Source organism: Bison bison, unplaced genomic scaffold (genome assembly GCF_000754665.1).
Source record: "Bison bison bison isolate TAMUID 2011002044 unplaced genomic scaffold, Bison_UMD1.0 scf7180017864456, whole genome shotgun sequence".
Taxonomy (NCBI): domain Eukaryota; kingdom Metazoa; phylum Chordata; class Mammalia; order Artiodactyla; family Bovidae; genus Bison; species Bison bison.
Genome location: NW_011495018.1, coordinates 2786905 through 2798517, shown reverse-complemented (window position 1 = coordinate 2798517; position 11613 = coordinate 2786905).

The following is an 11613-nucleotide window of genomic DNA, read 5'->3' as shown; positions in this document are numbered from 1 at the left end:
CAATCTAGCTTTAACAAGAAAAGAAATTTATAAATGGAGATGTCAAAACAATTGTAAAGGAAAATGTCAAATGGAAATTTAGATAATTCTGCTCCTTTAGTGGGAGTTCTAAAGCTACAGATAACACAGCCAAAGCAAAGAGGGCTGGAGCCAAAGTGGACTTCACCGAGATGAGTCATTACTGCAATTTCCAGATCCACCACTCATCCGGGAAAGGCTCGTCACGGAAAAAAGCTCTGCGCACACAGCTGGGCCCTTGGGGTCTACACAGCCCTCGCCCAGCGGTACATGCTGTGGTCTGAACTATCAGAATGTCTGCACACTCCAGGACAGGTGACACGTGCCATGATCAAAGCCAGCAGAAGAAAGTAAAGCACGGGGCAGACAAGGCAACGCGTCCTCCCAGAAGGGCTGATGGCAATCAGGCGCTAATGAGAGCGTCCAGGTGACTAGGAGTGACATCCCAGGAATATCCGTCCCGAGAAGAGGCCTGAAATGATGAAATTACAGCCTCAGTGGTCGAAGGGAGGACAAATTGGGAGCTTCTTACTTCTCAAGTGTGTCAAACACAAGTTAATAACCAGCAGGGCCACACGTATCTTCACCACCACCGGCCATTACCTCCCCGACGTGCTGTCATTCACGCTGCGTCCACAGTGATTACGCTGTTGAACCCAGCAAGTTATTGTACGAGGAGTCCAACCTCAAGGACACATCAGTTTTTTGTTTTTTTTTTTATCAGATGCACAAACAGTAGGTCTACATGGCAGCAGTTCCAATATCTGGGAACCGCAGAGACTTGATAATTGAAAATTAGCCTAAAATGTGCAAATAGAAGATAAATGAGGTTAATCTAAACTTGCCCACCGTCCTCCTACTTGTTAACCCTGCGACGGGCAGGTCACTCGGCTCCTCGGAGAGGCTGAGGTGGCTCATCTATGAAACGCACCCCTGACACCCGACGGCTGGACCTGGGGCCTCCTGGAGTCCCTTCAGCTGTTCCCTCACTGAGCAGTTATTGTGCCAGGAGCCGGGAGGGGACACAGATGGAACAAGGAGACTTTGTTCCCATCTCCAAGGATCTTACCACCCAACTGGGGCGAACAGATGGTAATAACTATAACAAAGCAGGAACGAGAAATCTAATACAATAGAGAAACAAAATACTAAAGAAATACAAAGAGCCAAGAGAGATTAATCCCATATGGCCCTTAGGGGACAGTGGCATGAAAGAGGTGGCATGTGAGCTGACGGTCTTAGGAAGGAAGGAGCAAGGGCCCTCACTAGGATGAAAGCAGTAACATGGAGCAGGAGCAACGGGTCCGGGATATTCTAGAAAGCCAGGGTGGGCCGGCCTTGATGGGAGGTGGACAGACCACATTCCCTGGCTCCCCGTTCTTAAGCAAATTATTTTCAGCTCAGGGTCTTAACTCCTTAGAATCCACAACTTTGCAAATCAGCTTAGGACAGACAAGCTGAATTAACTCAAAGTAACGTGAAAGTGAAGTCGCTCAGTCGTGTCCAACTCTTTGTGACTCCATGGACTGTAGCCTAACAGGCTCCTCCATCCATGGGATTTTCCAGGCAAGAGTACTGGAGTGGGGTGCCATTTCCTTCTCCAGGGGATCTTCCTGAGCCAGGGATCGAACCCAGGTCTCCTGCATTGTAGGCAGACGCTTTACCATCTGAGCCACCAGGGAAGTTTGTGCTTTATTTCAGTAATAGTTGTAAACACAGAATTATAAAATAGGTATATAACTAATAAATATAAGTAATTATATATATATATGTGTAAAGTAATATACGTATATGCATAGGTAGATAACTGCTAAAGAATTTAAGAGTAATGAACTCAGGCAATTTAAACTATTTTCTCATGATACTTTAGATGTTTTTATCGGTGTGTAATACTTGAGATTGGAAGATGGGGGACAAAAGGAAAATTCGATGATGACTGTCAGCATTTCAATAAGAAATCATCTCACAGATGATGATGGTAAAAACAATCTTTGAATTATTTGATAGTGAAATATTTGCTTTATTCTAATTTTTCACAGTGCTTCCCATTCTAGAAAAAGAGGACCAATGAGACCTATGATAAAATGAATAAATGGAAAGTCTGCTGGAGTAGAAAGAATAATAATAATAACAAGCAAACAAAAAAAAAGTGCAGTGCTGCAAAGCTGCTGTGCTGCAAACCTACCCCAAAGGAAGCAGAGGGCAGGCAGAGGGTGGGGAGGGGAGTGATAAGCCTCTCTAGAGACCCTCTCTAGAACCATGCAACAGCTCCACCCATTAAGATGAGCACAACTGAAGTCATCTCAGAATGTGATCCAGATGCTTAAAGAGAGGCTTCCTATCGCCATACTTGTTTCATCTTCATATGACCAGAGGGTCGGCATGGAGACCAACTAAACTCGATCCATGGCCTCATCTAGCAGAAGCAGTGCAAACGAGGAGAAATTAAAAGCAAAGACCCTTCTGCTGAATACTGAAGAGAAATTTCTAGCATCCAAGATTCCTTTCAAGGGAGCAGGACTTTGCAGATGGAGATGTTCAGATAAAGGCTGGACACAGTAGATGATATTTCTCAAGCATTGTCCTGGGTTCTTTACAAATATTAATATATTTAATTTTTATAAAGCCATATGAGGCGAGGACTTTTCTTATTCCGTATTCAAATGAGAAGGGCTTCCCAGGAGGTGCGTTGGTAAAGAATCCTCCTGCCAACGAAGGAGACACAAGAGACACAGGGTCAACCTCTGTGTCGGGAAGACCCGCTGGGAAAGGAAACAAAAACCAACTTTAGTGTCCTGCCTGGGAAATCCCGTGAACAGAGGAGCCTGGTGGATTACAGTCCATGGGGTCGCGACGTGTCGGACACAACTGAGCATGCACACAGACGCAGACGATGAGAAAGCTAAGCCCAGAGACCACGTGACCTTCCTAAAGACAGCCAACTAGGAGGCCACACAGACTGTCCAGCTCCGGTGGCCACACCCGTGATCAGTCTGCTGCTGGAGAGCACCCTGCAGAGTCAAACCAGGGACAGACAGTTGACATAAATCAAAGCCAAGACCACGTGAGTCTACAGAAGGATCACAATGGACCACGCGACTCAGGTGTGTTCAGCCCTGTACTGGGGCCTGAGGAATACTCAGAAGAAAAAAAAGGACAATTCCTTGTATTCATGGGGTCTAGTCAGACTGAAATAGTATGCACACACATATAGAAATCAGATGTCTTGTTTTCTAACAAAAGAGAGTTCTGATCCTATTCCACACCCAGGCTCCAACCACCACCAGACATGACCCTCCCACTGCTGCAGGCACTGCAGAAGCCTGAGGCCCTGGTGATGACTCCTGGAGGCGGAGCTCGGACCACTCACGTGATAACCGCATCCATGTTTCCTGTAGGAAACTGCTTACATGAGGTTCCCCGCCCCACAGGACGCTCCTGAGTGAATCAGACAGATTCCTGACTGGAATTGAATACCCCAAATCTCTACTCCACGCGCCTGAGATTCCCCCATTAGATATTCACTGCGTTGAATTTTGAGAAATTTGAGAACTCTCCCTCTTCCTTTAAAATAAATAAAGCTGGAAAAATGCGATATCTTAAAGTATGGAAGTGTTTTAAGGGAATTAATTGGTTAAATCTCCATTTGAGCAACTGTTTGAAAGAATGGCACTAGAGAGAAAGAAGTCCTATTGGGCAACCAGAGGATGAGCCAGAGAAAGCCAAAGGGTGCCTATCTTAACCAGGTCCAGCCTGCGGGCTTCACAGTCTACTCGCTCTGTGAGATGCCACATGGCAACCTTCCCTTTGTGCATCGTAACAATCGCTGGTCACTGGCCAAGGAATCTGCTTCAGGTGCTGCACTCAGCCGTGACTCTAAGTGGACCAGCGGGCATCAATCGAAGGCTCGGTCCTCAAAAGGAGTCCTTCGTCCAGGCTCTTTCTTCGTGACAAAGCCACTGACTTTGCCAGGCATTTTTTGAAGCCAAAGGTGCAGCTCCACCCTTCTTTATCCAATTCCTCCTGCTAATTCCCACAGTCAGAAATGCCTCAGCGCTCGTTCAAGAGCGTCCAGGGGAGCACCACGCTGAGGAAGAGTATTTCACTCCAGCGTGAAGCAAGTTTGCCTTTGTCTCTTGTTTAAGCAAATAAAGCAGATTTGCCCACTCGTGTTCCCTTTCACCTTCCCTACGAGTGGGAAGTGGGGTGAATACAGGCCCAATGCAGTGTCCAAGCTGCTGCAAGCCTTCAGCAGACGTCTCTGCCACAGAACTGCCTGGCACACTTGCCGCATGGGACTCAGATTTCATGTCGGGGACCCAGGCACAGGAGAAGCGGCAGCTCCCCCTCTGTGTCCTTCTCCACAGACAGAGGGGGAGCAACAACCACAAGGGTTCTTGTGTATTTACTCAGCACCTACCCTTACTGTGACCTGGATAATCCACAGATTTTATGTAAATAGAAAGTAACTGAGAAACAGAACAAGAAAGTCTTAGAGGGTTGTAGATCATATACTGAACAGAGTGATCAGATAATTGTCTGCCATATGACAACTGCACTTATTCGTTTACAAACTAATTTTGTTTGTGATCAGGACAATTGACATTATATTATTTTTTAGTGAGAAAATCTGGGGGGGAATACAGGGAAAAGGGGGAATTTTATGTAAGAAAAGCAATCAAAAATTTTAAGTACTGTGAGATGAAAAGCATCTCCTGAAATGTCCAGCCAGGGTTGAAATCCCGAGACCCAAGGGCCTTTGATTCCCGCTCAGAGTTGGCGAGAGAACTCATCCTTCACGCGAAGTTGAGGGCTGGAGGCAGCAGAGCCCTGATTCTTCTCACCCCCACCCCCACCTCTCCCTGCATCTTCAAGGCAGCAAGGAGCAATGGCTAAGAGCACAGGCCCTGGGCCTGTCCGGCACCACCTCCTGGGCACTGTCGAGGGGGTGCAGAGCAGCAGGCCATGTGCCAGCCACAGAGGGCAGGGTCCTTGCCGCCATCTGGACCAGAAGGTGCACTGTATGCAAAGCCACACATGCCTTTTCATGAAGACAGGTTTCCCTTAGAGGTCAGACCTTCGAATTTTCCATAAGTAACACAATGAATTATGACAAACCTAGACGGCGTATTAAAAAGCAGAGACATCACTTTGCTGACAAAGGTCCATAGAGTCAAACCTATGATTTTCTACTAGTCACGTATGGATGTGAGAGTTGGACCATAAAGGAGGCTGAAGAACTGATGCTTTCAAAATGTGGTGCTAGATAAGACTCTTGAGAGTCCCTTGGACAGCAAGGAGATCCAACCAGTCAATCCTAAAGGAAATCAACCTTGAATATTCATTGGAAGGACTGCTGCTGAAGCAGAAGCTCCAATACTTTGGCCACCTGATGTGAAGAGCTGACTCATTGGCAAAGACACTGATGCTGGGAAAGATTGAAGGCGGGAGGAGAAGGGGCCGACAGAGGATGAGGTGGTTGGATGGCATCACCGAATCGATGGACATGAATTTGAGCAAACTCTGGGAGATAGCAGAGGACAGGGGAGCCCAGCGTGCTGCAGTCCATGGGCTCGCAGAGTCGGACACGACTGAGCGACTGAGCAGCAACAAGAACACAGTGAACTTGGTATGTCCTACTCATTGCCCAGACCAGAAAGCGTCCCACCAGGCACAAAAAGCGGGAGCTGACTGCTCTCGGTGGAGTTTCCTAATGAGCAGAGCAGCCAACCCACACCTAGCCTCCCCTTGCAATCGAGGGCTCAGTGAGACCGCATGGGCAAGAGCTGTAAGAGGAAGCCTGCTGCCAGGAACAGGGAGAGGGGCACCAAGGAAGATTTTGTTTTCTGATGAGAGGCAGGCAGTTGCTGGGCCAGCCCCACCCCAGTTCTTCCACTTTGGAAGCCAGAGTGGTTCCAGAACATCTCACAAGCAGTCGACAACCACGGGTCCCTAAGTAAAGAAGGCACTTAGAGTGGAGGGCAAAGAAGGATTAGGGTTTCCTGGTGGCAATAGCAGGCTACGCCAGCAAAGCTAGAGCCCCCACTTCTACACCCCATAGCTGGGTGATCAATGCCTTTCTTGCTTAAATCACTCCGTTATCTCTAGCTGTAAGCATTCCCGATATACCAGCCAGTCTAAGAGCTTGTGTGCATTTTCCATCAGAAAACAATGAAATCTTGATGACTTATGTTAATTAACTGTGTAGTTGTCAGTTACCATTCTACCAATAAATAAATAACAAAAGCAAGAAGTGAGGATCCCTTTAGAAGGAATGCAGGCCTGTGCTTTACCCAGTGACCTCGCACTATATTTTGCTAAAATCCAGGAAACAAAGCCTAGATTTTTAAACCTGAAGTTTTCAAGTCCTGTTTCTCTCTTTATATACCAAACATGTACAAAAATATGTACATGTTTTGAGACATTTATACATTTGTATACAAATGTATACATATGTATAAATGTACATATTATAAGACATACTTGTGCCTCTGAGAAAAGTTGAGGTGATGTACCACCTGCAGTTTTCAAGTCTTTGCTAGTTTCCCATGATTCTGTACATTTTCAGGGATTGGTATTTGTAGCAGAGCACCCTTATTACTAATAACATCACCTTAAAACTATACAGAGCTTTACTCGCTATAGCACTTTTATATGTACTGTATTTTTTAAATGTCTGTAAACTACAAAGGGGTTGGTATTTCTTTGATTGAGTGCAGAACAGAGTATGTGAAGACTCAGGAAAACTAGAATAAAATCATTCATATTCTTTACAGGCATATACAAGATAAGACAACAGGTTAGAAAGGAAGAAGGCTGGGAAAATGAAAAAGGAGCTAGATATGAGAATAAAATAATAATACAAACTGAAATGCAATAACTCAACTTAAATGTGCTTTAGAAGTTGTAAAAAAAAAAGTCATATGGAACGTGCACAAAATTTGATTAATAACATGGAGGATAAACTGGAGAGGCTCCACAATGAAAAGAGGAAAAGGATGACCACGGCCAAGAGAATGACAGAGAAAACCGCAGTTGCAAAGACAAGAGAGTAATGAGCCAACGTTCACAACTAAACGTCCAAAAGGGTCAAATGTAAGAGCTCAGTGATTGATCATATCCTGGAAAATAAGTCAAATCTCAACGAAGTTTGAAATCATTGATTGAAATCATTCAGAGGATATCCTCTGACTGTAGAAAAAAGCATTCTAGAAATAAATAACAGAAATATAACCAAAGAGTCCGCAAGTATTTGGAAGCTCAGCAATATGCTTCTAAATAACCAGTGAATCAAATCACAAATTACAGTGGAAATTATAAAATATTTTGTATTAAAGGATAATAAAAATGCAATAAAACACAACGCGTGGGATGCAGCTAAGGGCAAGCTTACAGGGAAATTAATAGCCTAAACACTTGCATAAGAAAATAAAAGAGGCTTAAATGCAAGACTGAATTATCTATTTTGTATAGTTATAAAAAGAAAAGTAAATTAAACCCACATAAAATAAAACAAATTAAGAAAGATACTTTAAAATGTACTATAAATGGACACATCAGTCAAGACGGTGCAGTAAGAAGACGTGAAACTCACCTCACCACACAAACACACCCAAATACATCTGGAAGTGGAGCAATTCTCACTGAAAATTAACTGCAGACTGGCAGAAAGACTCCTGTACAATCAAGGTTGTACGAAAGATCCACAAGTAATATGGTAGGAAAGGAAGAAAAGTGATCAGGTAGGAACCTGAGCCCCTGGGGTGGAAAGGGAAATTACACGGGGCGGAGAACCGCCCCGGGGCGTGAGCAGTAAGCAGACTGGGCATCCCAGTCCCGGGAGTCCTGCAAGGGAACGACCAGCCCCACCATCAGACTGGAGGACCGCCGAGCCTGACGGGAGGCCAGGGCAGGCTGGACCCTGCTCGTGAGGAGCAAACACTCTCACTTGCCCCCAGGGCAGGGCAGAGAGAGCTTTCATGGGACTTTCTCAGCAAGCATGCTGGCCTACTGAATGGGAGAAAATATTTGCAAATGATATGACATATAAGAAGCTAATATCCAAAATACAGAAACAGAAACAGCTCATATAATCCAATATCACAAAAACAAACAACCTAATCTAAAAAAAAGTGGCAGAAGACCTGAATATTTTTCCACACACGCATGCAGCCGAGTACAGGCATATGAAAAGACGCTCAACACTGCTTATTATTAGAGAAACGCAAGCCAAAGCAATTAGATATCACCTCACACCCGTCAGAATGACCATCACTGAAAAGCCTACAAACAGTAAATGCTGGAGTGGATGTGGATAAAAGGGGACTCCTGTGCATTGTGGGTGAAAACATAAATTGGTGCAACTGCTATGCCAAAACCCTACGACGGTTCTCAAAAAACTAAAAGTAGAACTACAGGGGAGCCTGGTGGGCTGCCGTCTGTGGGGTGGCACAGAGTCGGACGCAACTGAAGCGACTTAGCAGCAGCAGTAGCAGCAGAACTACCATAGGATCCAGCCATTCCACTCCAGGGGCATACAGCCAGAAAAAAAAAAGGAAACACTAATTCAAAAAGATACATGCACCCCAATGTTCATAGATGTTTTATTTACAATAGCCGAGGTATGGAAACATCTAGAGTGTCCAGTAACTGATGAACGGATAAGGAGTGTGTGTGTGTGTGTGTGTGTATCCCACTGTATATAGTAGAATATTGCTTAGGCATAAAAATGAAACTTTGCCAGGTGCAACAACATGGATGGACGTAGAGAGAATTATGCTTCAGTGAAATAAGTAGTGAAATAAGTCAGAAAGGCAAAAACTGTATGATATTACTTATATGTGGACTCAAGAATCAACAAACAAATGCTTATAACAAAATAGAAACAGAATCACAGTTACCACTTGCGAGAAACAAACCAGTGGTTTCCAGTGGGAAGAGGGAAAGGGGGTGGAAGAAGATACAGACAAGGGAGTAAAAGATACGGATCACTGTTTATAAAATACATGAGCAGAAGGATGTATCATACAGCACAGGGAGTTATACTCATTATTCTATAACTTTTAAGGGCATAAAGCCTATAAAAATGCTGAATCATTATACTGTACACCTGAAACTAATATAATACTGTGAATCCACTGCACTTCAATAAAATAAATAAAATAAAACATAAAACAAATGGACAGGAGAGAAAAATCAAGGCCAAAACGGCTCTTCTAGAATCTGAGGCCACTGAAACTCTTTAAAAGCAGTGTTCTAAGGAAAAAAGAAATGGAGAGAGAAGGGAGGCAGGGGAGAACTTCTGATTATCAAAATGAAGAATTGAAAAATTCTTCTACAGATATTAAAAATAGGATGAGAGGATATTATAAATAATTTCATGAAGATCAATTTGAAAATTATTAAATAGAAAAATTCCTTTAAAAATGAAGTTTAGAAACTGATTTTAAAAAGGAAACAGAAATATGTGTAATTCTACATTTATTTTAAAACTTCTAATTTTAAATTTAAATCCTCCCCTAAAATCATCTCCTGGCCCAGATGGTTTCCTTAATGAATTCTTCTTAATATTTTGGGGCATAATGCCACACATCTTAGAGAGACTTTTCCAAAAGCTAGATAAGATGAAACACTTTCCAACTCTTCTTCTGAGACCACTTTGACCTTGATTCCAAAACCTGAAAAAGACATTATAAGAAATAAAACCTATGGGCCAACTGTTTCCATGAACATAGCCACAGAAATACTAAACAAAATATTAGCACAAATAATTCAGTAAAATGCCGAAAGGAAAATGCATGAAGCCTAAATTCAAGGAACGTATGGAGTTAAAGTCAACGGATGGGCTTCAGCCTCCCCTCTCCCTCCCTGACCAGTTCAGCCCTATAGCTATTGGTAGGTCAGGGCAGGCCTGGGGTGGAGGGTAGGAGTCCTGAGGTGGGCTGGACAGGGCTGCAGAGGAGGGTCTGCCTTGAGGGCAGCCTGGAGCACAGGCAGGGTGAGAGTGCACCCACGCAGGGGAGGGAGTGATGGCCAACACGGAGATCCAGAGAATCTCAGGGACCAAATGAAGAAACGTACGAAGAGGAACAGACACACGTGTTCTCACATGGCTGGAGAAGAGGGTTACGAACATGGAAATGGAGAAAACAGAACCCTGAGATGCTGGGTTCGAATGGGATGCATCAGAGTGAACCAGCAGCTTTCAATAGATAGTAGAACTATACAGATTGTATATACATGGCTTCCCTGGTGGCTCAGATGGTAATGAATTCGCCTGCAATGCAGGAGGCCCAGGTTTGACCCCTACGTTGGGAAGATTCCCCTGGAGGAGGAAATGGCAACCCACTCCAATATTCTTGCCTAGAGAATTCTATGGACAGAGGATCCTGGGGGCTATAGTCCCTAGGGTCTCAAAGAATCAGACACGACTGAGTGACTAACACACACGTACAAATGATAAAAGCAATAGATGGATAAACAGATGGATTAAAATAAATATAAATGTAAATGAATGCATCTGCATATACTTGGGAGTGTACACACAGACATACACACACATGCAAACATATACATACGTATCTTCAGTGTACATTTGTCTCCTAGCTCTGCTTGGGAGGGCTTGCTGGTAGCAACACCCCAGCAGCAAAAAGCACATCAAGCCAAGGACCAGAGCTTCTAAACCACTAAGGGAGATGAGAAGTCCCTGGAGAAATGGCTAGGTCTTGAGCAGAAAAAGCATAAGATGAGCCTGCAACCACCATGCCAGAAAGCAAGAAAGTGCTCCAAGAAGAGCGGGGCCAGCAGACACCAGGCCAGAGTGAATGAGCCCTCACTGCGCAGACCGCGTTCAACGTGAGCACTGAGGTGACTAGTGATGATAGCAGGTTGTGGTCCACTGAGAATAGTAGAAAATCCTGAGTTCTTTCAGAAACTAATTAAGGAATCCATGTAAAACTTGATGAAGAACAAGATATACATGGTTCCAAAGTATTTATACCCCCCATAAAAACACTTATCAATTACAAAGGAGAAGTTAGTAAGTTTACAATGGGGAAAGCTGGCAGGCACCACCTTAATCAAGTGCTCAGAGTAAACATCATTAATTATGAAACAAACTGGAGTTATGTGCCACCTGATAGCATACAACGAGATCACAGCAGTATTCCTGTGAAGGACAGAACCTCAATCTATTTATAAGGAAGCAGACAAATCCAGACCGGAGGACACTCCTGGAATCAAATGACTTGTCATCTTCCAAAGTATCAAAGTCACAGAGTCCGGGGGAAGACCAGGGGCTGTTCTAGAACAAAGGAGATGAGCAGACAGGCAACGAAATGTAGCATGTGGTCCTGAAAGGCATCTTTGCTACAAGGTATTACTAAACAACTCGGGAAGCCTGAACAGTCTGAGGATTGGATGCTGTGATGCAGCCCATCAGAGCCGGCGTGTTGATTTGCATGGTTACATAGAAGAACTTCCCTGTTATAGAAATATACCCTAAAAACAGTCAGGGATGGTGGAGGGACATGTGGGTAACTTACTCTCAGAAGGCTTAGAAAAAGCAAGTTCCTTGTACTCTACTTCCAAGTTTTC